Source organism: Zootoca vivipara, chromosome 3 (assembly GCF_965207765.1).
Source record: "Zootoca vivipara chromosome 3, rZooViv2.hap1.1, whole genome shotgun sequence".
NCBI lineage: Eukaryota > Metazoa > Chordata > Lepidosauria > Squamata > Lacertidae > Zootoca > Zootoca vivipara.
The window spans coordinates 7660175-7667265 of NC_142586.1; positions in this window are offsets into that span (position 1 = coordinate 7660175).

Here is a 7091-nt window from a genome sequence, read left to right on the forward strand (position 1 = left end):
TGGCAGATGTTTTTCTCTTTGACATCTGGTGGGAGGGTGTTCCACAGGGCGGGTGCCACTACCGAGAAGGCCCTTATTTATGACTCGGGCAATAAGCTATTTGTGGTGCAATTTTTCAGTTATCTGAATTGAAAGGAATAAATGTATAGAAATGAAGAATTATCACTTTCACCTTCTAGGGACATGCCCACCAAGTCCTGGTGTGCTGTCTTAGCACCCAGCTGAAACAGGATAGGAAGTTGTTGTCGGCAGGTGGGATGGGATTAGTCATTGTCTTGTTCACTTTTATATGTGATAAAGGGAAGCCACACAGGGGTGAAGGTGTTCTCCTTTGTTTGCGCCCATGATAGCTTCAGTTTGCTAGTTAGTTTCTTTTAGTAGGGTGGTTTCCCATAGAGTTTGGTACCAGTGTTCCACGGACACTCCCAAGGGAGGCTTCATTCTGAAGACTGGAGCAGTACTTTGATAACTCCCCCACCCACTGCCACCATGGACCCCTTGATAATTGCTGCATAGGGTGGCGCTGTGATCTAAACCACTGAGCCCAGGGCTTGCCAATTGGAAGGTCGGCGGTTCAAATCCCCACAAAGGAGTGAGTTCCCGTTCTTCTGTCCCAGCTCCTGCCAACCTAGCAGTTCGAAAGCACGTCAAAGTACAAGTAGATAAATAGGTACCGCTCTGGCGGGAAGGTAAATGGTGTTTCCATGTGGCTTAGTCATGCTGGCCACATGACCCAGAAAAACTGTCTGCGGACAAACACCGGCTCCCTCGGCCTATAGACCAAGATGAGCATGCAACCCCCAGAGCATAGCGGCCAAGTCTCCCGTTTTCCCCGGGAAATCCCCGTTTTCCCAGCTATTCCTAGCTGGAAAAAATGGATTTTTTTGTTTTCCCCCGGTTTATTCTGGTGCGGCGGCCATTTTGGAACTGGGCGGAGCATGCTCAGAAGCGACTTTTGATGCTGCTCTGCCCAGTTCCAAAATGGCTGCAGTGCGACTTCTGGCGCGGTGGCCATTTTGGAACTGGGCAAAGCAGCATCAAAAGTCACTTCTGAGCATGCTCCGCCCAGATCCAAAATGGCGGCTGCGCTACGTCCGGTCTGCTATTTCCGGCCCAGACCCCTATATCTCTGACAGCAACTTGGCAGGTATGCCATCCGTGACTGGACCTAAGAGTCAGGGGTACCTTTACCTTTACCTTTTTAAGGGTTTATCCACTCTTGTCTTTTTCCTAGATCTTTGGGTTTTCTCTGGATTGCCGTTTGCTCTGATTTAAAGCTAAAGAATGAGTTTCCCCTGAGAAAGCAGTGGGGCAAGGGGGAAAGTGCTCAAACCCATGCCTTGAAAGTGTGGGTCAGGCGGAAGACCACTCGGACCCATGCTTTGTAGGCATGGGGAAAGCAAATGTGCAGATGAGTCCATCCTCAGTACTTTATGTTTGCATAGCACTTTTAAGGGTTCAAAGAACTTCACATGTAATATGAAGTTGTAATACCAATTCGGAAAGCACTGCACTGGCTTAGAAACCGTTTCTACATGATGTCTATAAATTAATAATAATAAAAGTAATTATAATTACATATGCTACCAAAACTGACCCTATAACTTTAAGATCTACTGAGGAAGGGTTGTAATGACTGTGCTGACTTACTGATGTGATCATTAAACAAAGACCATATGCCTAAAACTTTGTCTCTCTTTGCCTGTCCATTAATAATTCTCCTATACAGGGTCAAGCATTAAGAAAGTGCTATTTCCTATACACATGCATACCAGGAATGTACAGCGAGATTTCCCCGTTTCTACATGGCAGCTGTCTCCATCCTGGTAGCAGGTAAGAGAAAAGAGACTAGAATTTGAGATGGAATCTCAGGGTTACAGTTGCTCTCAAGTGACAAGAGAACTAATTTAGGATCCAAAATCAAATTGCAATTGATTATAACAGAAATTTCAGATAAAAGCATTTTTCCAAGACGAATGCATCAGGCCACATATGGATCAGAGATCTCCAGCAACTTGGGGGAAATCTTTTAATGGAATCTGATTCCAGCATTGGCATTTTTAGCTGGCTGGTTGTGACTTACCTGTCTTGCTTTTAGCATCTGCATTTTGACTTTGAAAGCAATCCACTCTGAAATTGATGCGCAATGAAGGCAGTGTAAGCAATTTTTAAATAACTAAATAATTCATAGAACAGCCCTGTAAGGTAATTAAATGCCTTAATTATTTTGCTGCACCACATTTGCTAAACCACGTTTGAGAGAGAGGCTGGTTTGTTGCTGCCACAGATTGTCCTCCACTACTACACCCCATTTTTCCAATGGCAAATTATCTATAAATTATCTATAAATTATGGGATGACATAATGAGGGAATTGCTGTGAAATTTCATCACATACCAAGAAGCCGGGAAAGTCAGGGTAGATGAACCACAAGCACACAGTACCATAGCTTGTTTTGTATAAAGCCCCATACTTGTCTGATCTGAAATGTGCCAAGTTGAAAAATGAAAGAAGCAGGATCTGATATTGAACTAACACATCTTGTCACAGTTATATCCAATGCACATTCACCAGAGATGTCACTTATTCCCCAGTTGCTCCTTTTATCCCCCAGAGATTTATCCCTTTGCTCAAGGTTTTTTCACACTCAGGAACTCTGAAGCTTCCCCAGAAACTGTATCAGCTAATTAAGATCAACATCTATTTCTCGTTGCCACTAAAATATATTTCTAAAGTTTGGCAAGGGGGAGTTGGGAAAATCGTAGAACAGAATCCTCACAAGTGTAGCAGGGAAAGAAAGAAAAAATCTGTAGCAGTTACTGATGATAAACACAATACCCATCGCAAGGAGTACAGAGTTTGGGAAGGGTGGTGATGTGGTGAGTGTGTTCGTCCTGCTTTCCCATCCCCAAATGTTGGAGGGTATGCACTGTGGCGAGGGGGGGTCCATCGGCCATGTGACATCGCACACACGCACCAGGCACCCACAATTTTGGGTGGAACCCAGCACACCTGTAAGCATGTGAGGTGGCATGAAGAACGGGGAAGGTATTCAACTCCATTTGCATCTATCAAATTTGCACTTTGAGAAACAATATCGGAACCAAACACAGCCATCCTTGGAGAGATGCACTTGCTCAAATTTCACAACGCAGTTCTCCTACCAACCAATAGATGCAAAACTGCAAATGTGAGGGTGGAGTGTGCAATAAAGTGAATATCCATGAAAGTAACATTAAAAATGCAGTATATTGTTGCAGGCCACCCCAAGCTCCAAGTAGTGAGAGATTCCAGGCACTGACCCAGGGTCCGTGTTTCCTTTTGCAAATGAGGCACAGCAGAGACTGGGGTGTCTTTGTGATATATGGTCTACACCAGGCACGTCCAACAGGTAGATCATGATCTACCGGTAGATCACTGGACGTCTATGGTAGATCGCTGATAGATCACTGGCTCCCCCCAAAGAAGCCCAGCAAGTTTTGCTCCCCTAAAAAAAAGCTGAAAAACTCAAAACTTTTGCCCTGCACCCCCCAAAAAACGGGGCTTTCCCCTCCCTAAATAAAGCTCAGCAACTTTGACCTGAACCCCAAAGAAATGGGCCTTTCTCCTTCCTCAAGAAAGCTCAACAACTTTGATCTGAACCCCCCCAAAAGGGGGTAGATCACTGCCAGTCTTTAACTCTGTGAGTAGATCGCAGTCTCTTGGGTGTTGGCCATCCCTGGTCTACACATACGCGCCGAAAATAAGCCATACCCCAAAAATAAGCCATAGTGATAGGCAGTTTAACCTTGTAGGTTAAACTGTACCATACTTAATAAAATAAAAAAAAAGACATCCCCTGAAAATAAGCCACCGTGTTTGAGGAAAAATAAATATAAGACGGTGTCTTATTTTTGGAGAAACATCGTATATACAACCTGAGCCTACGATGGAGGAATTCACAGCATTAGCACCCCAAGAGGGTCTTGTTCCTCTCTGTCATGGATGGGCTGGATGTAGAAGAGTGGTGGAATAATCCAGTTTGAAAACCCCCAGAGGAAGGTGGCTCAGAGCAGGAGTGCCAACTTGAATAAAATATTGGGGAGGGCAGGTAAAGGTAAAGGTACCCCTGACCATTAGGTCCAGTCGTGACCGACTCTGGAGTTGTGGCGCTTATCTCACGTTATTGACCGAGGGAGCCGGCATACAGCTTCCAGGTCATGTGGCCAGCATGACAAAGCCGCTTCTGGTGAACCAGAGCAGTGCACAGAAATGCCGTTTACCTTCCCGCCAGAGCAGTACCTGAAGCCCCCATAATTGATCATAAGACCATTTGAATGGCAATGCCAATCAACTTTTTGGGGGGTGGTCCCCCTCAAATATTTTATTGGGTGGGCGAGGGGCCCTCAGCCTGGAGGAGTTGGCTCCTATGGCTCGGAGCCAGGGGAGCAGTGGTGGGACGACGATGAGTGCTCAGAGGGAGAAGAGGTGAGGGCTGGGAGGAGGAGGTAACAGGGTTTAGTGAGCAGGAAGAGGCTATGGCAGAGAGCAGTCCAGACTGAGCGGCAGAAAAAGAGGCAGGAGAGGAGCCTGTGACTGCTTGGGGAAAACCCTGGAGAGGAGGGGTCTTAGGCAGCTGTGAGAAGATTGAAGCCGTCAGTCCTCACAACTGCCTTATTGGGGAAAGACCTACTAGGAAGAGTTGCTGGGATCATAAGGCCTGTGTGTTTTCGTTTCTCTGAATAAAGAGTGAACTTCACTGAGACAATCTTTTTTTTTATTGCTTACCTAAACCTGACTCTGGCTCCTGACATACCATAGATACAGCCTTGGATTAAAACAGACATCAGCCATCCTGCTCTGACCATCTCTATAGCTTGCTGCCTTTACCAGCCTGCAACCTTTTTTCTTCTGCGTCACATTGCAGCCAACCCTATAGACTGTTGGATTTTTTGAATAGTCAAGTTACTTTAGAGCCGGTCTAATGTAAATACTGTCTGTTTAAGAGAAACAGGTGCAGGTGATTTCTGTTAATTGGCCACAGGCGTGGGCTCTGCTTCTTGTATATAAGGCTCTGCCAGAAAGCCTTCTGCATCTCTTAGTTAGATCTTTCAGTTTGATTCATCTCTAAGTAGATTACTCTCTCAGTTGTTCTCAGTTTAAGAGATTCCCAGTTGAATCTTAGTATGAGAGTTGCTTAGTTATAAAGCTAGTTTGCTGTTAATTCTTGGGTAGTTTAATGGGAGTTATGTGGGGGTTTTGTGGGAGGTTTGGAAAGTGGGTAGATAACATTGCTAAGAGAGAAAGCATTTATCTTTAGTTTAAAGTCTCTTTAGAGTCAGTTTGTTTATCAGTTAAAGAAACCCAACCGTCTGTATTTTCATCTGCATACTTTTACAAGTGTGCAGCTAGTAAGGGGTTTCATATAAGGGAGATAATTCCCTAGGCTCTTGGTGGTGTTTTCTTAGCCAGGTCAACTTCTGACTGCGTATACTTTGCGTGAAGCGTACTTTAAAGGGCCGCTGTAAAACTGGGATATATGATTTAGGTTAAGCAGGTTTCAATACCCAGTTATCTCCAATATTATTCTTATCATATATACTATATTTCTCAATATAGATTCTGCTCCAAACTTTGGCTTTGTTTTCTAACTAACTCAGAGCTAGCGGACAAAACATGCCCCTCTTGCTTTCTGACACCGAGACCCCTCTCTTTTGCTTTCCTAATAGCCTGTCACCTTTCCCTTCCTTCTCTCTTAATTGCTCATCTGGATCCAGAGGTTCAGGAAGCTTGATTAATTTCTGACACTTACCTGGTACAGAACCTTCGGAGACTCTGGCACCCCCAAACTCATAACACTATTAAGATAAATTGCCTGCTAAAATGTGTGCATTAGTGAAAACCACATACAAAAAGGAGTTTGTGCTGAGGAATTCACATGAGGGGTTTTTAAAAAAATGACAACAGGTGCAGTGGATGCCATTATCCCATTACCAATGCTGAAACAGGATTCAATTGCCAATTTGTACATTAAATGGGGAGAGGTACCATCCTGTCCTTTGTCCCAGGGAGCAAAATGTGCACATCGTTGTAGGACTTCCAAATCTTTCCACATTATTTTGTACTTCCTATGACGAATAAAAGAGTGCAAAAAAAATCATTAAAAAACGAATAGGGCCTTTCAAGGCCTTCATCCTTGGTGAATATATCTTCCTTTTCATGTACTAACTTTGGCATTAAGTCAACAGAGCAGCCCAGTTCTGGGAGTCTGGCAAGAGGCTGATACTAATGCAATGCCTGAGACGACTGCCAGGCAGTGAAGTAGCACCAATGCACACAGTATCAGAATCTCCCTGATGAAGAATAAGAGCGTCCCCACCTGAGTGCCAATCCTGCCAGTTTTTACAAAGCCATTGCAGACAATGAGCTCTAACAGGGCCCCTCCAGCAGAAAGCCATTGATGGAACCATTTAGGGCATGTTGCAAGTAACCTCTCCCCTCAGAAAGGACTAGACCAGGCATGTCAAACCTGCGGCCCTCCAGATGTTTTGGATTACAATTCCCATCTTCCCCAACCACTAGTCCTGCTAGCTAGGGATCATGGGAGTTGTAGGCCAAAACATCTGGAGGGCCGCAGGTTTGACATGCCTGGACTAGACAGTTTCATTGAAGATGGTACCTTTGGGAGGTACCTGCTTGTGGAGGTGCAGGAAATTGCTCACATTAATTTTTGTTTTAAGCAACAAAACATTTTTTTTCTAAGTTTGTCAGGCAGGGTGATAATGCCAGCTCTCTTAGAGTGCTGAAATTACAGTCTCCATTCAATGGATAGTTTCATAGAACCAAACAAAATCAGACGGTTATGAGTTGTGCCAAGTCAGTTGAATGTGTTTCTTAGCAATGTACAAAGTACATTGAAAATAGCAGATGAGCACAAACTGTACCATTCCAGATCATCGCAAACTGATCTCTGGTACTTACTGGGCATATCGAAAAATTGGGTGGTGGGTTGGGTTGGATCCTTAGTCAAGGCAGAGGGGCCTTGTGAATCAGGGTATGCCATAAAAGGGGTCCGGGGGAGGTGCTTCTGTCCAGACAGCCAGATGGGGGCT